The sequence below is a fragment of the Trachypithecus francoisi genome, unplaced genomic scaffold, assembly GCF_009764315.1.
Source record: "Trachypithecus francoisi isolate TF-2019V2 unplaced genomic scaffold, Tfra_2.0 Lachesis_group9, whole genome shotgun sequence".
In the NCBI taxonomy this organism is placed as follows: Eukaryota; Metazoa; Chordata; class Mammalia; order Primates; family Cercopithecidae; genus Trachypithecus; species Trachypithecus francoisi.
In genome coordinates this window covers 30857265-30883279 of record NW_022681474.1, presented here as the reverse complement: position 1 = coordinate 30883279, position 26015 = coordinate 30857265, and the positions used below count along the sequence as shown (strand labels likewise).

At 44.4% G+C, this 26015-nt stretch overlaps 1 long non-coding RNA gene across 1 annotated transcript in view; it reads left to right on the top strand.

Moving 5' to 3' along the window:
* LOC117082522 overlaps positions 1-26015 on the top strand; it is an 81178-nt gene continuing 55163 nt past the window's right edge. Inside the window, exon 1 of the long non-coding RNA XR_004436644.1 lies at positions 1-1189. This is a non-coding gene — a long non-coding RNA (uncharacterized LOC117082522). The remainder of the gene's footprint in view (positions 1190-26015) is intronic.

Sequence of the window (26015 nt, the reverse complement as noted above, 5' to 3'; positions counted from 1 at the left end):
CTGAAGTCCAACACTGGGTCATCTGATCCTGTTTCCCCAGTATTTCCAGGAAGTTGATTCCTTATTTAGACCTCTGTGCCTGAGTCCTTGCCTTCCACCTTGGTACATTATTAGAAACCTGACTGCGGCTTTTCTCCCTGTGCCTCACTGACCCCGTTCCCTGCAAATTGGACTCTCCTCTATCTCCCCAATTCCATCTAGCCTAGTGAATGAGTTGTTCCTCTGCAGGTCACTCTCTGTGACCAAATTCCAACAACTACTTTTAGACCTTTCTGGCATTATCTCCCCTTTCTTCTGGAGCTTTTCCAAAGGTCTGACATTTGGATATCTACCAGTCACCTGCCTTTCTGACAAAAATGTGGTAGAGCTAGAATGCAAGACCAGATTTCATCACCTCCAAAGACTGCTTGTCTGCACCAGATCCAACCACTGTTTATATGGACATTTTGAAAAGGTTCCCCAGATGAAGGGCCAAGATAGTGGCTCATGCCTACAATCCCAGCACTGAGGCAAAAGAATTGCTTGAGGCCAGAAGTTCAAGATTACCCTGGACAACAAAGTGAGACCCTGTCTCTAAAAATAAAAGTAAATAGCAAATGTTTACAAATGTTCCCCAAATGATTTAGCAGAGAGAGTTCTGCAAAGAAGGCCTCTTGCAAACACTGACTTCCTAAACAGTCAACTCACTGGGGCAAGAGCCAACTCTCTTAATCTAGTTGATGTCAGTGTAACTGAACGCCTTTTAGTTGAGGTGAGATACCGTCCCCTAGCAGGCGTAGGGCACGGAGGTAAAGATGACCCATGGTAAGGTGGCCTCATTTGGTAGCAAAGGCAAATCGAAGATTTCTTGATCCATAAATCGGTCTATAAAAAATAAGTAAGACTTTGGACTAACAGTTTTGTTTTGTTTTTGCCTGTTTGCAGGCATCCAACACTCATCTCAAATCAGTGTCTTGCGGAAGCAGAAGAAAAGTAATACATCTATTGTATTTTGAAATGAAAACAGGAATTATTTTGCTACAGAGCTATAGCTTAACATTTTTAGCAAAATGTGGATCCTTCTTCTCAATCTTCATTTAGGATGCTGTGACTACAACCCTCTGTTTAGTTAGTGGAATTGAGAACAAGGCCCAGGTGGATGATTGAGGACTAAACCCCAAACTTGCCTTGGATCACTCCACTGTTTCAGGTAAGATCAGAGGGTAGTTAAGTCTAAGTTATACAAATTGCTGTCTGCAGTAGCATGAGGATACACCTTTCAGATCTCCTACTGCAGGAAGCATAATTTATTTCCAGCCCTAGCTGATGGTGTGCCCAGCACTGAGGCCACACTTCCTGTGGGCTGTTCCCAGTCAAAGACTGAGTATGGCAGGGATACCAAGGAGGCCCCTTCCTGGGAGGCAGGGACTCCTCTAATGGGCAACTTAGGTTCACTGACTCCCTTTTGACCTTGCTGAAACTTTCTTAGAACTACAAGGCAGTCTATGGCCTGTCTTTCCTCCTTCCTTCCTCCTTTTCTCCCTTCCTCCTACCCTCCTTCCCTCCCTCCCTCCCTTCCTTCCTTCCTTTCTTCCTCCCTTCCTCCCTCCTTTTCTCTTTTCCTCTTCCCTCTCCAGTTTCTTCCTTTCTTCCTTCTTTCCCTTCTCCTCCCTCCCTCCTCTCCCTTCTGTCTTCCTTCCTCCCTCCCTCCCTCCCTTCCTTCTTTCCCTTCTCCTTCTGCCTTCCCAGGGGTCAGACCTGTGTCATGATCTGATGGCTTTCCTATCACCCTCTTGTTTCCTTCTCATTCTCCCTCCCCAGTGTTTTAACCAACTAATCTCTTATCCAGCTAATCCTGTCTTGGCATCTGCTTATCAGAGAACCTGGACTAAATCATTATTTAACTAACTTGTTTTACATGTGTAATGTAGGATCAAACATCACTTCTGAGTTCGGGGGCAATATCATTCATTAGAAGGGTTAGGACCTAATGATGAAAAAAAAAAAAAACCAATATGTGCATCTTGTGGATCAACTGACTCTGTTGATCTAAACATGTAGAACAGTATTCCAGTTCTTAATACTTTAAAATCTCTAGAGCAAGGCCTTATAGCTTGGAAGAAAACCACTGGAAAGCCAAAAGGAAAGAAGTGGGACCAGCCAATTCTCCTCATTCTAGGTCTGGGGCAATGAACTTAGGGAGGAGGTCGTGCAAACTGGAAACCATAGCCCTATCTCATGGCTTAACTAGGGGTGGTTAAGTCTCTGAGAGGCAGGTTGTCACCTCATTATCTATCCACCCATGCACACAAAGAAGTCCATGGAGCACCCACTCTATGACCAGCACTGGTGGGCCCTGAAGATAACAGAGGTTATCCTCAAGAAACTCAAGTTTATGGAGAAGATAGGCTTGGAAACAGACAGACTAATGATACAATACAAGCCCTAAAACTGAGATGTGAACTAACTTAGGAAGTATGTAAGGACATCTCCAACTACTTGGCAGATGAAAAGGCATTTAAAGTGGAAACTGAAAGATGGAAGAGATGGTCAGACAGTGAAGAGAAATGACATGAAGGAGCTCCATTCACAGAGAGCAAAATAGATACATCTACAGTCCTTTTCTTCTTTTTCTTTTTTTTTCAGCCAGGATCTCACTCTGTCACCCAGGCTGGAGTGTAGTGGTGCGATCTCAGCTCACTGCTGTCTCAACTTTCCGGGGTCAAGTGATCCTCCCATCTCAGCCTCCCAAGTAGCTGGGACCACAGGTGGATGCCACCATGCCCAGCTAATTTTTATTTTATTTTTGGTAGAGATGTGGTCTCCCTATGTTACCCAGGCTGGTCTTCAACTCCTGGTCTGAAGTGATCCTCCTACCTTGGCCTCCCAAAGTGCTGAGATTATGGGTATGAGTCACTGTGCCTGGATTTTTTTTTTTTTTTTTAACATTAAGATCCTAGGAAGCAAATTCACAATCTTTTAAGGTGTTTCTGGGGCGCCACAAGATGTTTCTGCTTGCTGCTTGTCACTGGGCTTGCTGGCCTTGCTGGGGGCACTTGACCTTTTCTCCCTTCTCCAGATGTCGAGCTTCTTCACACTCTTGCTGTTTATTCAGAACATCTTCACCCAGCCTAGACTGAGGACCAGACATGGGGACAACATGAGCCAGACAGACAAGATCCCTGCTGTCCTACATCTTGTATTCTGATGGGGGAGACAGAAGATAAGCAAGGAAAAATGATAACAGATAATGTTATATGATGAGGACAATAAACCAGTAATAAGATATAGAGGATGAGGGTGACTACTTGAGAGTGGGTGCTCACGGCCTTCCTGCTGAAAGGCCCCATTGCCTCGCATTTCAGCAATCCCAAGTTTAGTGTATTGGAGTAAAGGGTGTGGTACCACCCTGACCTCGAATGCTATCCTCAGCAGGTTAAACCCGATTAGGAAGGTGTTTCTGGCTGGGTGCAATGGCTCATGCTTGTAATCCCAATGCTTTAGGAGGCTGAGGCAGGAGGGTTGCTTGAGGCCAGGAGTTCAAGACCAACCTGGGCAACATGGTGAAAACCCCGTCTCTACAAATAATTTTAAAAATTAGCCGGACGAGTGTGGTGACTCATGCCTGTAGTCCTAGCTACTCAGGATCGTTTGAGCCCAGGAGTTGGAGGTTACAGTGAGCTGTGATGGCATCACTGCACCTCAACCTGGGCGACAAACTGAAACTCTATCTCCAAAAAAAAAAAAAGGAAAGTGTTTTAGGTTCCTAGAGCTGCTGTAACCAATTATTTCAAAGTAAGTGATTTAAAACAACAGAATTGTATTGTCGTACAACTCTGGAGGTTAGAAGTCTAAAATCAAGGCATATTCAGGATTATGCTGTCTCTCTGAAGGTTCTAAAGGAGGGTCATTCACTGCCTCCTGTAGCTTCTGGTGGCTGCCTGCAATCTTTTTTTTGTTTGTTTTTTGTTTTTTTGAGACAGAATCTCACTCTGTTGCCCAGGCTGGAGTGTAGTGGCGCAAACTCAGCTCACTACAATCTCCACCTCCCGGGTTCACACCATTCTCCTGCCTCAGCCTCCTGAGTTGCTGGGACTACAGGCGCCCGCCACCACGCCTGGCTAATTTTTTTGTATTTTTAGTAGAGAAGGGGCTTCACTGTATTAGTCAGGATGGTCTCGATCTCCTGACCTTGTGATCCACCTGCCTCAACCTCCCAAAGTGCTGGGATTACAGGTGTGAGCCACCGCACCTGGCCTTTTTTTTTGGTATTTTTAGTGGTGACGCAGATTCACTATGTTGCCCAGGCTGGTCTTGAACTCCTGAACTCAAGTGATCCACCCACCTTGGCCTCCCAAAGTGCTGGGATTGCAGGCATGAGCTCTCACACCCAGGCAGCTGCCTGCAATCTTTAGCCTTCCTCAGCTGGCAGGTGCATCACTCCAGTCTCTGCCTCTGTCATCACATAGCGTTCTCCCCATGTGTCTGTTTATGTGTCCAAATTCCCTCGTATAAGGACACACATCATTGGATTTGGGTGCACACTAATCCAGTGTGACCTCCTCTTGACTTAATTACATCTGTGAAGACCCTATTTCCAAATAAGGTCACAATCTGAGGTTCTGGGTGGGCATGAATTTGGGGGAGACACTCTTCAACTCAGTAGAGAAGGGGAGTGGAGTAACCACATTCTGCTCTGTAAGGATGACACGGGGCAAACCCTACACTAGAAAAGGTAGTGATGGAGAAAACAGGAGACCTGGTGAGCTCTGATAGAGGCAGACCTTTCCTCTATCACGGCTTTGCATGTTCCCTTTGGTTAGGAACACGAGTTTCCATCAATGGGTCTACCTTCAGAACTCTTCAGTTTTCAGACTGCATTCAGAAATCTACTTGAGGGCCGGGCACAATGGCTCATGCCTGTAATCCCAGCACTTTGGGAGGCCGAGGGAGGCAGATCACTTGAGGTCAGGAGTTCAAGACCAGCCTGGCCAACATGGTGAAACCCCGTCTCTACTAAAAATATAAAAATTAGCCTGGCGTGTTAGGAGGAGCCTATAATCCCAGCTACTCTGGAGGCTGAAAAAGAAGAATTGCTTGAACCTGGGAGGTGGAGGTTGCAGTGAGCTGAGAGCATGACACTGCACCACTCCAGGCTGGGTGACAGAGTGAGATTCTATCTCAAATTAAAAAAATAAATAAATATTCTTGAGTTTTATTTCTTACTAAAGTTTTTCTTTGTAAAAAATAATAATAATAGTAAGTACACGGGATTTAGTTATAATTTCCTTTATATTCTTCCATTTGTTTGAGATTTGTTCATTAAAATTAGTTAAAAAATTAGTTAAAAGTAAAAAGTGGGCCAGGCGCAGTGGCTCATGCCTGTAATCCCAGCACTTTGGGAGCCCGAGGCAGGCGGATCACGAGGTCAGGAGATCAAGCCCATCCTGGGTAATATGATGAAACCCCGTCTCTACTAAAAATACAAAAAAATTAGCTGGGTGTGGTGGCGGGTGCCTGTACTCCCAGCTACTCAGGAGGCTGAGGCAGGAGAATGGCACAAATCCGGGAGGCAAAGCTTGCAGTGAGTCAAGCTCGTGCCCCTGCACTCCAGCCTGGGCAACAGAGAGAGACTCTGTCTCAAAAAAAAAAAAAAAAAAAGGTGAAAACATGAGTTAATTTTTTTCCCCTTTTTTAATGGTGAAATAATTTCAAATTCACAGAAAACTTGAAAAAATAAGAATAGCACTAAGAACACTTAGATTGTTCCCCTACTGTTAGCATTTTATCCCATTTGCTTTATCATTTGTTCTGTCTATCTCTTCCTAATCATTTCTCCCTGAACTATTTTGAGGGTACGTTACATACATTAAGGCTCTTTATCCCTATATATGACAATGTACATTTCCTAACCACTTCACAGTTATTAATCTCAATAAATTTGACACCATACAATGACTTTTATCTAATCTATCAGCCTCGTTGGTATTCCAGTTTTGTCAGTTAACTCAATAATGTCCCTTTTTGTTTGTTTGTTTGTTTAAAGACAGGGTCTTGCTCTGTTGCCCAGGCTGGAGTGCAGTGGTGCAATCTCAGCTCACTGCAACCTCTACGTCCTGGGTTCAAGCAATTCTCCCACCTCAGCGTCCTGACTAGCTGGGACTACAAGGCATGTACTACCATGCCCAATTAAATTTTGTATATTTTGGTATAGGTGAAGTTTCACCATGTTGGCCAGGCTGGTGTTGACCTCCTGACCTTAAGTGATCCATCTGCCACGGCCTCCCCAAGTGTTGGGGTTACAGGCGTGTGCCACTGTGCCTAGCCTAATTTTTTGTTTTATGTATTTGAAGACACAGGGTCATGCTATGTTGCCCAGGTAGGTCTTGAACTTCTGGCCTCAAGCAATCCTCCCACCTCTGCCTCCCAAAGCACTGGGATTATAGGCATGCACCACTGTGCCTGGCCAGTGTCATTTATAGAATTTTTTTCTCCTCCAGTACAGGATTCATTCTAGGGTCAGATGTTGCAATTTCATTGTCATGTCTCTTTAGTCCCCTTTACTAGAATATTTCTACAACTTTTCTTGATATTCTTGAAAATACAGCTCCCCTGTCTTTTAAAAAACATAGAACATTCCTCACTTTGGGTTTGGCTGCTGTTTCCTTATGATTAGATGCGGGTATGCATTCGTCTCCAAACAGCCACATCAGTGATGGACCCTTCTCAGGGGACCACTTCTGATGGTACGTGGTATTCACCAGTTCCTCAGTGGGTTCACTTAGGCCCCAGTCAAGGTGTTATCCAATCTCTCCACTGTATAATTGCTGTATTCTTTTATCTTGCAGCTAATAAACGGTCTAGGGGAACACACTTTAAAGCCAAGCTCCTCATTGAAATACCCTCCAAGGTTGAACACCCGTTGATATTAATAATTCTTTTTTTTTTTTTTTTTTTTTTTTTGAGACGGAGTCTTGCTCTGCCACCCAGGCTGGAGTGCAGTGGCCGGATCTCAGCTCACTGCAAGCTCCGCCTCCCGGGTTTACGCCATTCTCCTGCCTCAGCCTCCGGAGTAGCTGGGACTACAGGCGCCCGCCTCGTCGCCCGGCTAGTTTTTTGTATTTTTAAGTAGAGACAGGGTTTCACCGTATTAGCCAGGATGGTCTCGATCTCCTGACCTCGTGATCCGCCCGTCTCGGCCTCCCAAAGTGCTGGGATTACAGGCTTGAGCCACCGCGCCCGGCCGATATTAATAATTCTTACCTTATTCAGGCTTTACTATGAGTGTCCAACTTCAGCACTCCTCCAAGTTGACCAGTGAACCGTCAACAAGACTTCCTTTTCTCCCAGTTGTTGATTTACCTGTTTAGCATTGCTTATTACCTATTATTATCAGTATGAACTCATGGATTACTATTTTATCCAACTGTTTGCAACGTATTGACACACGCAGTTATTTTGGTGCTCAAATTGTCCCAGATCTGGCTTGTCAGCTCCCCATCAAGCTGAGTCCTGTGTCTTTGTGACATGCCATGAATAGCGGTGGTGTTTTTTTGTTTGTTTTTGGTTTTTTGAGATGAAGTTTCGCTTTTGTTGCCCAAGCTGGAGTGCAATGGTGCAATCTCACCTCACTGCAAACTCCGCCTCCCAGGTTCAAGGGATTCTCCTGCCTCAGCCTCCTGTGTAGCTGGGATTACAGGCATGCACCACCACGCCCAGCTAATTTTTATATTTTTAGTACAGACAGGGTTTCTCCATATTAGTCAGGCTGGTCTCGCTCGAACTCCCGACCTCAGGTGATCCACCCGCCTCGGCCTCCCAAAGTGCTACACGGCATGAGCCACCACACCCAGCCCAGGGTGTTTTTAAGAACTGATTTTTAATAATAAATTCTACTATTACTGGGTGATATGATTCGGCTGTGTCCTCATCTGAATCTCATCTTGAACTGTAGTTTCCAAAATCCCCTCATGTTGTTAGGGACCCAGTGGGAGGTAATCGAATCATAGGGGCAGTTACCTCCATGCTGTTCTCATGAAGGTAAGTTATCATGAGATCTGATGGTTTCATATGCCCTTTACTGTGCACTTCTCCTTGCTGCCTCTATGTGAAGAAGGATGTGTTTGCTTCCCCTTCCACCATGATTGTGAGTTTCCTGAGGCCTCCCCAGCCCTGTGGAACTGTGAGTCAATTAAACCTCCTTATAAATTACCCAGTCTCGGGTATGTTTTTATTAGCAATGTGAGAATGGACTGGGAAGTAAACATAAAATACACTGGGAAAAAAAAAGAAAAAGTGATGCTTTGTAAAAGGACGTTTCATCTAAAATAATTTCAGCAGTGGCCTTTTGTGGCTTGAATTATATCACAGTCACTTTTCTTATAAAGGTTTTTAATTTTTTTTTTTTTTTTTTTTTGAGGAGACAGAGTCTCGCTCTGTCGCCCAGGCTGGAGTGCAGTGGCCGGATCTCAGCTCACTGCAAGCTCCACCTCCCGGTTTACGCCATTCTCCTGCCTCAGCCTCCGAGTAGCTGGGACTACAGGCGCCCGCCTCGTCGCCCGGCTAGTTTTTTGTATTTTTAAGTAGAGACAGGGTTTCACCGTATTAGCCAGGATGGTCTCGATCTCCTGACCTCGTGATCCGCCCGTCTCGGCCTCCCAAAGTGCTGGGATTACAGGCTTGAGCCACCGCGCCCGGCCGATATTAATAATTCTTACCTTATTCAGGCTTTACTATGAGTGTCCAACTTCAGCACTCCTCCAAGTTGACCAGTGAACCGTCAACAAGACTTCCTTTTCTCCCAGTTGTTGATTTACCTGTTTAGCATTGCTTATTACCTATTATTATCAGTATGAACTCATGGATTACTATTTTATCCAACTGTTTGCAACGTATTGACACACGCAGTTATTTTGGTGCTCAAATTGTCCCAGATCTGGCTTGTCAGCTCCCCATCAAGCTGAGTCCTGTGTCTTTGTGACATGCCATGAATAGCGGTGGTGTTTTTTTGTTTGTTTTTGGTTTTTTGAGATGAAGTTTCGCTTTTGTTGCCCAAGCTGGAGTGCAATGGTGCAATCTCACCTCACTGCAAACTCCGCCTCCCAGGTTCAAGGGATTCTCCTGCCTCAGCCTCCTGTGTAGCTGGGATTACAGGCATGCACCACCACGCCCAGCTAATTTTTATATTTTTAGTACAGACAGGGTTTCTCCATATTAGTCAGGCTGGTCTCGCTCGAACTCCCGACCTCAGGTGATCCACCCGCCTCGGCCTCCCAAAGTGCTACACGGCATGAGCCACCACACCCAGCCCAGGGTGTTTTTAAGAACTGATTTTTAATAATAAATTCTACTATTACTGGGTGATATGATTCGGCTGTGTCCTCATCTGAATCTCATCTTGAACTGTAGTTTCCAAAATCCCCTCATGTTGTTAGGGACCCAGTGGGAGGTAATCGAATCATAGGGGCAGTTACCTCCATGCTGTTCTCATGAAGGTAAGTTATCATGAGATCTGATGGTTTCATATGCCCTTTACTGTGCACTTCTCCTTGCTGCCTCTATGTGAAGAAGGATGTGTTTGCTTCCCCTTCCACCATGATTGTGAGTTTCCTGAGGCCTCCCCAGCCCTGTGGAACTGTGAGTCAATTAAACCTCCTTATAAATTACCCAGTCTCGGGTATGTTTTTATTAGCAATGTGAGAATGGACTGGGAAGTAAACATAAAATACACTGGGAAAAAAAAAGAAAAAGTGATGCTTTGTAAAAGGACGTTTCATCTAAAATAATTTCAGCAGTGGCCTTTTGTGGCTTGAATTATATCACAGTCACTTTTCTTATAAAGGTTTTTAATTTTTTTTTTTTTTTTTTTTTTGAGGAGACAGAGTCTCGCTCTGTCGCCCAGGCTGGAGTGCAGTGGCCGGATCTCAGCTCACTGCAAGCTCCACCTCCCGGGTTTACGCCATTCTCCTGCCTCAGCCTCCCGAGTAGCTGGGACTACAGGTGCCTGCCACCTCGCCCGGCTAGTTTTTTTTGTATTTTTTCGGAGAGATGGGGTTTCACCATGTTAGCCAGGATGGTCTCGATCTCCTGACCTCGTGATCCGCCCGTCTCAGCCTCCCAAAGTGCTGGGATTACAGGCTTGAGCCACTGCGCCCGGCCTAATTTTTTTAATAAAAAAAATCTCTTGAGCATCCATAGTGCATTCCAGGTTCAAAATTCTATTAAGGCACAAAAGGAGAGTAAAAGAAGTATAAAATATGCTCTCCCTTACATTAAAGAATTTATAATACAGCTGTAGACAGAGCTCTTAGGGCTCTAATCAATGTTTTAATCACAAAGGAAGGCAAAACACACATGGAGATAATCAGAAGTTAAATAAAACCCTGTCTGTTCAAATTTGATGTCAGCCCTGCCTCCCTGAGACCTCCCAGGAGCTGTTGAAAGCCTGAACCCCCCACTTACCAGGCTCGCCAGCACACAGGGAGGCATCTGAGAAGCGAGTGGTGGGTGGAAGACTAGGAGGAACCATCCTTTCCCAGAAACACGTGGATATCTGCAGATGCAGACAGCTGACATCAGTGTCGGCCCGAGGCTTTTAACGGTCCTCGAGAATCACCCACGTCGGTGCTGAGGATTGTTGGTGGCTTCTCTGTGATCCTTGACTCCTGCCATTCCTGCCTTTTTTATCTTCAGAGGTTATATAAGTCTCTTGTTCCCAATAATAAACTCATTTAAATTTCTTAGGTTGCTCTTATTTTTCTGACTAATGGAATATGACTCATCAGTTTGGGTGTGTGTGTGTGTTCGTTTTCTTTGTTTGTTTTTAAGGGAAAGGGTCTCGCTTTGTTGCTTAGGCTGGAGTGCAGTGGTGTGATCGTAGCCAACTGCAGCCTCAAACTCCTGGGCTCAAGCAATCCTCCCACCTCAGCCTCTTAAGTAGGTAGGATTACAGGCATGCACCACCATGCCTGGCTAGTTTTTGTGGGTTTTGCTTGTTGGTTGGTTGGTTGGTTGTTTTGAGACGGTGCCTCACTCTGTGGCAAGGCTAGAGGGCAATGGCACAATCTTGGCTCACTGCAACCTCTGCCTCCCAGGTTCAAGTGATTCTCCCACCTCAGCCTCCCGAGTAGCTGGGATTACAGGCACCCGCCATCATGCCTGTCTAATTTTTGTATTTTTGTAGAGACGGGGTTTCACCATGTTGGCCAGGCTGGTCTTGAACTCCTGACTTCAGGTGATCTGCCTGCCTCGGCCTCCCAAAGTGCTGGGATTACAAGTGTGATTCACCGTGCCCAGTCTTTTTGTTTGTTTTTAGAGACAGAGTCTTGCTATGTTTCCCAGGCTGGCCTTGAACTTCTGGTTTCAAGTGATCCTCCTGCCTCAGCCTCCCAAATCGTTGGAATTACAGGTATGAGCCACTGTGCCTGCCTGGTTCAGTTTCTTTGTTATTTGTCACGCACTTATACAGCATTTACTGTATATGAGCCATGCACAGTGCTTTAAAATTTTAACAAATGTAGTCCTCATAATCCTATAAGGTAGATATGATTATTTTTCCCTAATAGGAACAGAGAGATTAAATAACTTCCCTAAGGTCATAGAGCTAGTAAGTAGTGGAACTGAACTCAAACTCAGTATTTTGACTACAGAGTCCATGCTTTTATTCTTATAATTTTTACAAAGAATGCCTGTGAGACTATATTAGTCTGCTCCAGCTGGTGAGGATGTAGAGATACTGGTCCCCTTGGACACTGATGGTGGAAATGTAAAATGATGCAGATGTATGACAGTTCCTCAAAACATTAAAAGCAGAATTACCATGTGATCTAGCTATTCCACTTCTGTGTATATACCCCAAAGAACTGAAGACAGGATCTCTAAGAGCTATCTGTACACTCGCGTTCTGAGCGGGATTATTCACAATAACCAAAAGGCAGAAGCAACTCAAGGATCCATCAACAGATGAATGGATAAATAAAATGTGGCATACACATGCAATCGAGTACTATTAGGCTTTAAAGAGGAAGAAAGTTCTGGCACACGCTACAGCATGGATGAACCTGGAGGACATTAGGCTAAGTGAAATAAACCAGTCACAAAAAGACAAATACTGTACGATTCCATTTATATAAGGGACTCAGAGTAGTCAAACTCATAGAGACAGAAAGCAGAATGGTGGTTGCCAGGGGCCAGGGGAGAGGGGAATGTAGAGTTAATGTTTAATGGGTACAGATTTCAGTTTTGCAAAATGAAAAGTTCTGGGGATGGCTGGGTGCCGTGGCTCATACCTTTAATCCCAGCACTCTGGGAAGCTGAGGCGGGCGGATCACGAGGTCAGGAGATGGAGACCATCCTGGCTAACATGGTGAAACCTCATCTCTACTAAAAATACAAAAAAATTAGCTGGGCATGGTGGTGGGCACCTGTAGTCCCAGCTACTTGGGAGGCTGAGGCAGGAGAATGGCGTGAACCCGGGAGGCGGAGCTTGCAGTGAGCTGAGATCAGGTCACTGCACTCCAGCCTGGGTGACAGAGCGAGACTCTGTCTCAAAAAAAAAAAAAGTTCTGGGGATGGATGGATGGTGATGATATTGGTTGCCCAATAATGTGAATGTATATCATGCTGCTGAACTGTATGCTTAAAAATGGTATCAGTGGTAAATTTTGTTATGTATAGTTTACCACAATTAAAAAAAAACAAAACAGAAAGAAGTGACATCATTTCTGCCATAGTCTATTGGTTAATCCTAGCCCTAACCCTAATCCTCACACAAAGAGAGAGGAATTAAGTTTCTTCTTTTAAGAGAGGCAGTATCAGAGGATTTGTGGATATATCTTTAAAACCATCACACGGTTTTGAAAGACTACCATTGTGAAATAGACATAATTAACATAAATGTAGAAAAATGCACGAACTACTTGCTTCAAGTACTTGTCACAAGCTACTTCATTGGACAGACTTCATGCCAAGACTGATCTAGAAGGTAAGGACAGGTTTTTTGTGTGTTTTTTTTTTTTTTTTTTTTTTTTGAGGCGGAGTCTCGCTCTGTCGCCCGGACTGGAGTGCAGTGGCCAGATCTCAGCTCACTGCAAGCTCCGCCTCCCGGGTTTACGCCATTCTCCTGCCTCAGCCTCCCGAGTAGCTGGGACTACAGGCGCCCGCCACCTCGCCCGGCTAGTTTTTGTATTTTTAGTAGAGACGGGGTTTCACTGTGTTAGCCAGGATGGTCTCGATCTCCTGACCTCGTGATCCGCCCGTCTCGGCCTCCCAAAGTGCTGGGATTACAGGCTTGAGCCACCGCGCCCGGCCTGTTTTGTTTATTTTTTTGAGACAGAGTCTCTGTAACTCAGGCGGGAGTGCAGTGGCTTGATCTCGGCTCACTGCAACCTCTGCCTCCTGGGTTCAAGCCATTCTCCTGCCTCAGCCTCCCAAGTAGCTGGGGTTACAGGTGACCACCACCTTGTCTGGCTAATTTTTGTGTTTTTAGTAGATACGGGGTTTCACCATGCTGGCCAGGATGGTCTTGAAATCCTGAGCTCAAGCGATCCATCTGCCTCGGCCTCCCAGAGTGCTAGGATTACAGGTGTGAGCCACTGCACCCAGCCGACAATGGCAGTATTTATCCTTCCGTTGTCGTTAGTGCTTAGCAGTGATCTGCTCACACATGGGGTCTTGAAATCTGAATTGGTTTACTACAGAGAATAAAATATTGAAAAAGAGATTGGTATCCATGCAACGTATTCTTTAAAAACAAGATTCTACTTTTAATGATTTAAAATAAAAAATAAGTCCCTAAAGGGCTATATTTGAAATTGTAGCCCCACAACATACGAGCTGGTGACACAATTTGTAACCTGCATATTTGCTGAATTGCTTGAGCATGTATAGACAGCTGATTACACAGGCTTATTTATTTATTTATTTATTTATGTGTTTATTTTAGAGATAGATTCTTGCTCTGTCACCCAGGCTGGAGGGCAGTGACACAATCCTAGCTCACTGCAGCCTCAAACTCCTGGGCTCAAGCGACTCTCCCACTTCAACCTCCCAAGTAGCTGGGACTGCAGGTTCAGGCCACCACATGCCTGGCTAACTTTTAAAATTTTTTATAGAGATGGGGTCTCGCTGCATTGCCCAGGCTGGACTCGAACTCCTGGGCTCAAGTGTTTCTCCTGCCTCAGCTTTCCAATGTGTTGAGATTACAGGCATGAGCCACTGGGCCCCGCCTCCAGAGGCTTCTGTATGGATTTCCCCGTGATCTCTATGCACTAACACCCTGGGACTCTCAGTCACTGAATGGAATGGGGCGGGTTATAGAGCTGGTCAGAGCGGGTGTGGCAGATAATAAGCATCTACCTATTGTTTTACAATGCCCTCAAAATTCTATGCAAGATCATAATCAAGTAGAGAATGCTGAAAAGAGCATTTTCCACTTCTTCCCAAAGCAATATGCTAACATACACATTGTTAATAATTCTCTTAAGTAGCTTAGTTTTTCCTGTGCATAGCGAGAATTTAATTTTTTTTCCTCTCAGATGTATTCATCTGTTTCTTCCTACGTTTCTTTTTCCTTTCTGATGAGAGAAGGAACCCTCAAACCGTTTCCAATTTAACCTAACACTGCACAGGTTTTTTTTGTAATATTGTATTTGCTTTCCTTCCTTTTCTCTTTCCCCAGAGTGTATTACAGAAGAGTAGTAGCTATTTCTCAATTTTAAACAGCTGCTTTCTGGGGAAACAAACCAGCTGGAGAATAAACTTAAAAAAAAAAAAAGATCAGCACCTCCTCTCTTGCTTTTTATTTGTTTTATTTGTTATTCGACATGTCTGTGGTTATGGCTCCTCCAGGAGACCACAGAATTTTATCAAAAGAATTGCACATAAATCACAACCAATTTTTACCAAAACTGGGATTTCTGTGTATCAGGGGCTTCCTACTATTACATACTTTTCTCAGGTCATTATTCTTTCTTTCTCTCTCTCTTTTTTTTTTTTTTTTTTTTGAGACTGAGTCTGACTCTGTCACCCAGGCTGGAGTACAGTGGCGCAATCTCGGCTCACTGCAACCTCCACCTCCCAGGTTCGAGAGATTCTCCTGCCTCAGCCTCCTGAGTAGCTGGGATTACAGATGCCCACCACCACACCTAGCTAACTTTTGTATTTTCAGTAGAGATGGGGTTTCACCATGTCAGCCAGGCTGGTCTTCAATTCCTGACCTCAAGTGATCCACCTGCCTCGGCCTCCCACAGTGCTGGGATTATAGGTGTGAGCCACTGCGCCCGGCCAGGTCATTTTTCTTTCAGAATTTCTTCCTTCTCTCTCTCTTTTCCTCTCCCTCCCTCCCTCTCTCTATTGGGGCTGAAGGAGCTGACATTCTTCTTTCCATTTCTGGTGGTCACCAGCAGTTCTACCATCAACATTACTTTCGCTGCTGAGTAACTGCACAACTTCTCCTCCTCCCTTCCATTCCTACACAAACACAAGTGCCTATAAGTTGGGAGGTTTTTCCTTTTGTTTTTGTGGCAGGGGTGGGGCAGTTGTGGTTTCATTTGAGTTTGCTGCTGTGTATTTTCCCACTCCCCTGCTAGTGTAGGAGGAAATAGGAGCTAAACAAGTACCAACAGAATGTTTAACATTTACCAGCAATGAACTGGGGCCGAAAGGACCACGGTTGTTCCCTGACATCACTTCTTGCTTGGCCGGTGAGAGACTCTGCTGCGTAACTGACCTAGCCCCTCAGACTCCACATTCTCTTTCCTGTATATCTAAGTCTTCCATTTCTTAAAGGTTGTCATTTTCAAAACGAAAGTCAACAATAATTAATCAGTTTAATTATTTATTTTGTCACACTAGCTCCTTATTAACAGTCAACAATCAGAAGTCTCTCAAGAAATTGTACCATATCGAAGACAGTTTTCTATACAAATAGAATTCTGGAAGTGGATGCAATTGTTGTCAGTATAATAAAGCAAATACGAATGTTAAGGTTGGGTCTCCCCCAGAAGCAGACTTTGAGACGGAAACTAGTAGGCAGGATCTTTATTTATTTATTTACTTTTTTATATTTTTGAGGCGGAGTCTTGCTCTGTCGCCCGGACTGGAGTGCAGTGGCCAGATCTCAGCTCACTGCAAGCTCCGCCTCCCGGGTTTACGCCATTCTCCGGCCTCAGCCTCCCGAGTAGCTGGGACTACAGGCGCCCGCCACCTCGCTCCGCTAGTTTTTGTATTTTTAGTAGAGACGGGGTTTCACCGTGTTAGCCAGGATGGTCTCGATCTCCTGACCTCGTGATCCGCCCGTCTCGGCCTCCCAAAGTGCTGGGATTACAGGCTTGAGCCACCGCGCCCAGCCCAGGATCTTTATTAAGGAGTGTTCCTGACCACTATGGAGAACAGTTTGGAGGTTCCTCAAAAAATTAAAAATAGAGCTACCATATGACTCAGCAATCCTACTGCTGTTATATACCCCAAAGAAAGGAAATTAGTATACTGAAGAGATATCTGCACTCTCTTGTTTGTTGCAGCACTGCTCACAATAGCCAGGATTTGAAAGCAACCTAAGTGTCCATCAACATATGAATGAATAAAGAAAACATGGCACATATACACAATGGAGTACTATTCAGCTATAGAAAAGCATGAGATCCTGTCATCTGCAACAATATAGATGGAACTGAACATCATTATGTTAAGTGAAATAAGCCAGGCACAGAAAGACAAACATAACATGTTCTAACTCATTGTGGGATCTAAAAATCAAAACAATTAAACTCATGGACATAGAGAGTAGAAGGGTAGATACTAGAGGCTGGGAAGGTTAGTGAGGGGTCAGGGGGAGGTGGAGACGTTTAATAAGTTCAAAAAATAGTTAGCAACAATGAATAAGACTTATAATTTGATAGCACAACAGGGTGACTATAGTCAATAACAACTTAATTGTACAGTTTGTACAGTTAAAAATAACTAAAAGTGTAACTGTTATTTGTAACACAAAGGATAAATGCTTGAGGAGATGGATTTTCCATTCACTATGATATGATTTTTTTTTTTTTTTTGAATTGGAGTCTCACTCTGTCACCCAGGCTGGAGTGCAGTAGCGCAATCTCGGCTCACTGCAAGCTCCGCCTCCTGGGTTCACACCATTCTCCTGCCTCAGCCTCCCAAGTAGCTGGTAGTACAGGCGCCCGCCACCACGCCCGGCTAATTTTTTGTATTTTTAGTAGAGACGGGGTTTCACCGTGTTAGCCAGGATGGTCTCGATCTCCTGACCTCATGATCTGCCCCTCGGCCTCCCTAAGTGCTGGGATTACAGGTGAGAGCCACTGCGCCCGGCCTCCATGATATGATTACTATGCATTTCATGCCTGTATCAATACAGCTCATGTATCCCATAAATATATACACCTGTACACCTGCTATGTACCCATAAACATTAAAAAACATTCTTTTTTAAAGGAGTGTTCCTGGAAGCTTACCTTGAGAAGGAAGGAGAGGGGACAGGGAGGATTAGGCAAAGGGAGAAGTTGGGCTCGGATGGAGTTTTGACAAATGCTATAATCTGCCCCACAGAGAGCTCTGAACCCAGGAAGGCCTTCCAGAGCTGTCGCAGTTGAGTGAGAGGCTGTGTCAATTAGCCACTGGACATAGGCCACCCTGGGAAGGGCGAATGACCTTGGGTAAGGTTTTTCAGCTGAGGCAGTTCCCAAGGGGGCCCCCAAATGACAGCTGTCTCCTGGTAGAACCTCCCACAGCTCTGGGACTGAGGCCTTCATTCCTGAAGGGGAACCTGAGTGGGACATTACAGTGTTCACTACACACGGCATGCCCTTTTGCAAGAATGGCACGCCAAATTGTGTGTCTGAAAGTGGAGAACGCACGTGAACCTGTGGCAAGGTCATCTCTGTGGTGCAGGCAAAGCCTCTGCACCCTGGGACTGGTCCATAGTCACCAGGCAAGCTCTGATCATAGCATTCAGAGAAAGGAGAGTGGGGAAAGAAGTTTATAATCCCCTCACCTCCTCTGAATCTCTTCCATTATTCTAACTTTACAATGGCAACTCAGCTGACACCTGACCTCTCACCCCTGAGCAGGGAAACAGCTGGCTTTCCAGCCGGAATGAAGACCCAGCAGCATGCCTGCATTCACACCTCTTCCAGTCTTTTTCTTTCTTTCTTTTTTTTTTGAGATGGAGTCTTGCTCTGTCGCCCAGGCTGGAACGCAGTGACATGATCTCTGCTCACTGCAACCTCCGCCTCCCAGGTTCAAGCAATTCCCTGCCTCAGCCTCCTGAATAGCTGGGATTACAAGTGTCCGCCACCATACCTGGCTAATTTTTGTAATTTTAGTAGAGACAGGGTTTCACCATCTTGGCCAGGCTGGTCTTGAACTCCTGACCTCAGGTGATCCACCCACCTCAGCCTCCCAACGTGCTGGGATTACAGGCGTGAGCCACCGCGCCCAACCTGTCTTTTTCTTTTTTAATATATATTTTAAAATATGGGGTCTCATTACCTTGCCCAGGCTGGTCCCAAACTCCTGGGCCAAAGCAATCCTCTGGTCTCAGCCTCCCAAGTACCCAGGTCTACAGGCGCAGCCACCACACCCAGCTCTCCCAGTCTCACACCTGCCCTCAGATGTCAACCAAACAAATCTTTCCCCTTTCTCATGCTTAAGTCCTACTTACTTTCCTTTTGTGATAACCCAAAAATATGGGCCAATGTGAGGAAGGGGTGACTTTTCTGGAACTATAATTCCCCCTGGCCTTCTTTTTTTTTTTCTGTCCCACTGTAGCCAATTGACCCTGATAATGGAATACCCTTATCAACACCCTTTTAATGGAATATTGCTGTCAAGAATCCCCACCTACACCATGTTTTTTCTTTTTCTTTTTTTCTTTTTCTTTTTCTTTTTTTTTTTTTTTGAGACAGAGTCTCGCTCTGTCACCCAGGCTGGAGTGCAGTGGCGCAATCTCGGCTTACTGCAAGCTCTGCCTCCTAGGTTCACGCCATTCTCCTGCCTCAGCCTCCTGAGTAGCTGGGACTACAGGCACCTGCCACCACACCCAGCTAATTTTTTTGTATTTTTAGTAGACACAGGGTTTCACTGTGTTAGCCAGGATGGTCTCGATCTCCTGACCTCATGATCCGCCCGCCTAAGCCTCCCAAAGTGCTGGGATTACAGGCGTGAGCCAGCCACTGTGCCTGGCCCTTACACCATGTTTTTCTAATGTCATTTTGGGGAAGCATTATCAAAAACAGATACCACCTTCTGACATTCTGGAATGATTTTTGTTAAACTCACAAAGGTAAATAGAGGAATAAGGCAGAACTACCTAAAAACCATGATCAATCCTTTATGTCAGGACAAGAAAATGTATTCATATTTCCCTTAGAAGTTTTCTTTCAGAGTTGAGCTTTGTAAACATGCGTATTGGAATATGTTACATGTTCTGTTACGGAAGCATCAGGGATTCTGTCTACGTCCTGTGGCCACACAAAAAGCCAGTCACGGGCACAATGAATATTGCCAAGGGAGAAAGGCTTTAATCCAGTGCTGCAGTCAAGGAGTTGGGAGCTCATTCTCAAATCCATCTCCCTGATGACTAAAAATAGGAGTTTATATAGCAGGGAGGAAATGTAACAATGTGTAAGAAAACAGGAAGTAGGGAGGGATAAGGAAACAATCACAACAAATGAGGTGTCTACACGTCATTGGATGTGGTTGTCTGGTGAGTTTTTCTTTGAAAAAAAAAAAATTTTTTTTTTGAGAGGCCTGAAATTGATTTCAGGAAGGAGCTCACATAAAACAAATGTAAGTTTCAACATTTAAGACCAGAAGGGTCAATTTTTGTTTATACAAAAAAAAAAAAAAAAAGAAAGAAAACCAAACCAACCAAAATAAAAACCCCAAAACTCTCTATGGGATTATTGGGTCAGTTTAGTTCTGTGACTTGTTTGTATTTACAGAAGAATCTTCTAACTTTATATTTTATTTGAAATCTTCAGCCTTGAGCACTGAATAATGACAGATCACTACCAATCATTTCAGTCTGACTAGAATCAAGTAGGGCTTTCTGTGTATACAGTGGGAAAATAGTTGGCCTGAGTCAGTGAGGAGTAGCTGAATGGGAGTTGAGATTCTTTTCTATTTTCTTAGATAGATAAGAAATTGAGAGGGCCTTGACCAGGCGTGGTGGCTCATGCCTGTAATCCCAGCACTTTGGGAGGCCGAGGCGGGCAGATCACGAGGTCAGGAGATCGAGACCATCCTGGCTAACACAGTGAAACCCTGTCTCCACTAAAAAATACAAAAAACTAGCCGGGTGAGGTGGCGGGCGCCTGTACTACCAGCTACTCGGGAGGCTGAGGCAGGAGAATGGCGTGAACCCAGGAGGCGGAGCTTGCAGTGAGCTGAGATCCGGCCACTGCACTCCAGCCCAGGCGACAGAGTGAGACTCCGTCTCAAAAAAAAAAAAAAAAAAAAAAAAAAATTTAAAAAAAAAAATTGAGAGGGCCTGAAAGACCTTTGATGAGATAAATTATATAATGTTGAAGTCAGAAGATTTTCTTCTATTTCTTTATTTAAGACAGGGCCTCCGCCAGGTGCAGTGGCTCATGCCTGTAATCCCCGCACTTTAGGAGGCCGAGGCAGGCAGATCTTGAGGTCAAGAGATCGATATCACCCTGGCCAACGTGGTGAAACCCTGTCGCTACTAAAAATACAAAAATTAGCTGGGCATGGTGGTACACGTCTGTAGTCCCAGCTATTCTGGAGGCTGAGACAGGAGAATCTCTTGAACCCGGGAGACAGAGGTTGCAATGAGCCAAGATCGTGCCACTGCACTCCAGCCTGGTGACAAAGCAAGACTCTCATAATAATAATAATAATAATAACAACAACAATAATAATAATAATACAGGGTATCCCTGCATCACCCAGGCTGGAGTGCAGTGATGTAATCATAGCTCACTACAGTTTCCACCTCCCAGGCTCAAGTGTTCCTTCTACCTGAGCCTCCTGAGTAGCTGGGAGGACAGGTATGTGCCACCACATCTGGCTAATTTAAAACAAAATTTTTTTTTTTTGTAGAGACAAGATCTCTATGTTGCCTAGGCTGGTCTTGAACCCCAAGCCTCAAGTGATGCTTCCGTCTCACCCTCCCAAAAGGCTGGGATTACAGGCTTGAGTCATCACGTCCAGCCAGTTTTCTTCTATTTCAAAAGGAATTTTAAAGTAATGAGAGAGAAAGGAAAGCACAGAGAGCAAGTGCTGCATGACAGGAAGAAATAAAAATATACACACACAAAAAAAATCAGTAAAACTGTGTAAAGGGATCTCTCCAAAGTAAAAGATGGAAAAGAAGAAATAATCCTTTGGAGGCATCAGTTCAATCTCTTAACGCTAATTCATAATATTTATGATTTGAATTTCTGTTTCGATTATGAGATAACACTAAGTTTTAAATTTTTTGTTGTCTTGCAGTTCCAAGTTTTATACTGGTGACGTTGTAGAGTGCTAAAAGCTTATCCACTCTAAAAAGACTGCTGGATACAGCCACAGGCCAAAACTGCTAGTCTTAACATCCTTCCTTGGCCGGGTGCGGTGGCTCAAGCCTGTAATCCCAGCACTTTGGGAGGCCGAGACAGGCGGATCACGAGGTCAGGAGATCGAGACCATCCTGGCTAACCCGGTGAAACCCCGTCTCTACTAAAAAATACAAAAAACTAGCCGGGCGAGGTGGCGGCGCCTGTAGTCCCAGCTACCCGGGAGGCTGAGGCAGGAGAATGGGGTGAACCCGGGAGGCGGAGCTTGCAGTGAGCTGAGATCCGGCCACTGCACTCCAGCCCGGGCGACAGAGCGAGACTCCGTCTCAAAAAAAAAAAAAAAAATCCTTCCTCTATTTCTTAGCTTGTCTGTAGAAGAGAAGCAATGAATGGAGGAGACAATAGACACTTAACAGATTTTATGTCTTTGCACTTAGCTAATAAGCATTAAAGCCAATATGTCTTTAATCCAAGTATGTGCTATCCCAAAGTCCATGCCCTTTCCACCACCTTAGCCTCATATCTACTAAAGATTTCTGAGTCAACATCAAGAACCTGTTATTGAAAAGATCTAAGAAAATGCCAGAGTCAGATTTTTATGGGGTGACTGAATTTCAGAGGAATACATCAGGGAAAGTGAACTAAAGGATTTTAGTTGAGGAAAGAATATCTGATTCTTAAAGGAATTACTTAATTTGAAATTCTAAGTATAGCATAGGTGTGATTTTCCAAGGAGAGTGTTCTTAAATCGAATCAGATTCTGAAATATATCAACGACACAGAAAAATGTGTAATCTATATGCTAAATGATTAGACAAGGCAGAGACAAACAGAAAATAGAAACCAGAGGTTATGCTACCATAAATAAAGTAAAGAAGGCAAAGTGAAATAAAAATAAGATTAAAAAAAGAAAAGGAACAGAATAAAGCAAAGCAGTTCTTGCCACCTCTTTCTAAAATCTTTTCCCTACTTTTCTTGGCCCAACACTTGTGTTTGCTGCAGAGAAACAAATGCCGGCCTTGAGACTTACTTAACTACAGTTGACCCTTGAAAAACATGGGTTTGAACTGCAAGGTCCACTTATACATGGACTTTTTTCCACCTGTGCCACCCCTGAGACAGCAAGACCAACCCCTCCTCTTCCTCCTCCTCCCTAGCCTACTCAACTTGAAGATGACGAGGATGAAGACTTTTATGATGATCCACTTCCATTTAATGAATAGTAACTATATTTTCTCTTCCGTATGATTTTCTTAATAACATTTACTTTATCTAGCTTACTTTATTGTAAGAATACTGTCTATAATACGTAGAACATACAAAATATATATTAATTGCCTGTTGGTGTTATTGATAAGACTCCTGGTTAACAGCAGGCTATTAGTAACTGTTTTGGAACAGTCAAAAGTTATGTATGGATTTTCAACTGCATGGGGTTCGGCACCCCTGGTATGGTTTAACTGTGTCCCCACCCAAATCTCATTTTGAATTGTAGTTCAATAATCCCCAGTATCATGGGAGGTACCTGGTGGGAGGTACTTGAATCATGGAGACGGGTCTTTCCCATGCTGTTCTCGTGATAGTGAATAAGTCTCATGAGATCTGATGGTTTTATAAGGGCAGTTCCCCTGCACATGCTCTCTTGCCTGCAGTCATGTAAGACAGGCCTTTGCTCTTCCTTCGCCTTCCTCCGTGGTTTTGAGGCCTCCCCAGCCATGTGTAACTGAGTCCATTAAACCTCTTTTTCTTTATAGATTCCCCAGTCTCAGGTATTTCTTCACATCAGTGTGAAAATGAACTAATACAGCCCCTAACAAGGGTCAGCTCTAATACCAAGACATGCAAAGGGAGCTTGGTCCTTCTTTCTTCTGTTCTTGGTCCTTCTTTCTTTCTTCTGTTAAAGACCCTACCATGAACCTGAGACATCCTGGTTGATACAAACAGAAAGATCAAGAGAGGATTGTAAAGGGAATGACTTTCTCTTGATGTGAATCTACATTATTTGATCCTCATGCAAAAGGCTCATGTCTGTGTCTCAACTGTTGAGTAGCACTGCCCCACAGCAACCAGTAGCAAGTAGCTACTGACTCAGTGTAATACCCTCAAATTATGTCTTTGAGATTAATCTCAAGGATCATAGAAGATACTAGATAATTCTAGAAGACACTAGAAGATGATTCTAGCATAAGGAAACATAATATCCACTCTTGTACTAGCATGAAACAATTAGCCCTTTCTCAACAACAACAACGACACTAACAACAACAAAGTCACTTTGGAAGGCTGAGGCAGGATGATCACTTGAGTTCAGGAGTTTGAGACCAGCTGGGACAACATAGTGAGACCTCCAAAATTAAAAAAATTAGTTGGGTGCAATAGCTCACACCTGTAATCCCAGCACTGTGGGAGGCCAAGGCAGGTGGATTGCTTGAGCCCAGGAGTTTGAGACCAGCCTGTGGGACATAGTGAGACCTTGTTGCTAAAAAACAAAACACACACACACACACAGTTTTTTTTTTTCGACAGAGCCTCACTGTGTGGCCCAAGCTGGAGGGCAGTGGCATGATCTCGGCTCACTGCAACCTCTGCCTCCTCGGTTCAAGCAATTCTCATGCCTCAGCTTCCCAAGTAGCTGGAATTGTAGGTGCCCAATCACCACGCCTGGCTCATTTTTTTTTTTTTTTTGAGACAGAGTCTCGCTCTGTGCCCAGGCTGTAGTGCAGTGGCTCAATCTCGGCTGACTGTAAGCTCCGCCTCCCAGGTTCACGCCATCCTCCTGCCTCAGCCTCGCGAGTAGCTGGGACTACAGGCACACGCTGCCACACCCAGCTAATTTTTTGCATTCTTAGTAGAGATGCGGCTTCACTGTGTTAGACAGGATGGTCTCCATCTCCCGACCTTGTGATCCGCCTGCCTCAGCCTTCCAAAGTGCTGGAATTACAGGTAATTTTTGTATTTTTTAGTGGAGATGGGATTTCACCATGTTGGTCAGGCTGGTCCCAATCTCCTGACCTCATGTGATCCACACACCTCAGCCTCCAAAGTGCTGGGATTACAGGTATGACCCACCATGCTCAGCCAAAAAACACATACACCTTTTACTTTCAAGAGAAATTGGTCTTTGCTAATACTCTTCACAAGGCAAACTGGAATTGTCCTTGGAATTGGAGATTGGGTTGGGAGAAGAGGAAAGGCACTTCTACTGTCAGAAGGTGGAAGTGCTGGCGCCATGTGTAAGACGAGCCCTGTGTTAAATATGAGCATGCATGGCAGAACCGAGCCACAACCAGAGGTGTGTAAGATCCTCAGGAATTAAAAATGAGATTGTCGCTCAACAATAAATAATGTAGCAACCTACATTGTTTAAAGTACATATGTATTTTTGATTTAAGAGAAATTTGAGGTTTCCTGTCATGGTTAATGGTAGGGATATGAATTTTTTTTTTTTTTTTTTTTTTTTTTTTTTTTTTTTGGAGACGGAGTTTCATTCTTGTTGTCCAGGCTGGAGTGCAATAGCACACGACCTCAGCTCACTGCAACCTCTGCCTCCCAGGTTCAAGCAGTTCTCCTGCCTCAGCCTCCCAAGTATCTGGGATTACAGGCATGCACCACCACACCCGACTAATTTTGTATTTTTAGTAGAGATGGGGTTTCTCCATGTTGAGGCTGGTCTCAAACTCCTAACCTCAGATGATCTGCCTGCCTTGGCCTCCCAAAGTGCTGGGATTACAGGTGTGAGCCACCGTGCCTGGCCGGGATATGAATTTTTACAAAGTGAACTCTTGTCAAAAGAAGAGATAGTAGAGCACGTTCTGGGTTTTTTCTCTTGTCAACCACTAACTGGTTCACTTTTTATCTTGATTACTTTTTTCCAAGTCATTCAGTCATTCAGTTTTGTAATACTCTTCTTTCACTCACAGAAAGTTTTTTTCTCTCTCTCTCTCTCTTTTTCTTTTCTGTCTTTCTTTCTTTTTTTTTAGACGGAGTCTCCTCTGTTGCCCAGGCTGGAATGCAGTGGTGTGATCTTGGCTCATTGCTACCTCTGCCTCCCCAGTTCAAGCAATTCTCGTGCCTCAGCCTCTTGAGTATCTGAGATTGTAGGTACCCACCACCATGCCTGGCTAATTTTTGTATTTTTAGTAGAGATAGGGTTTCGCCATGTTGGCCAGGCTGGTTTTGAACTCCTGGGTTCAAGTAATTCATCTGCCTCGCTTCCCAAAGTACTGGGATTATAGGTGTGAGCCACCCTGCCCAGCTTCTTCTTTGCACAAATTCAAATGTGGCAAAATTAGTTGCAAAGATAGGAGCTAGTTTTAGGAGGCCTATATTCTAATAAAGCTCAGATTATAGAACTGTACATTTATAATTACTTAATGTTAAATTAATCTAAGACACTCAGGTACACTGATGCATGAACAAGAAATAGGGGTTTCAACTGATTAGTTAGAATGAGACTAGGTTATGCTGCAATGACAAATAAACTTAAAATTTCCATGA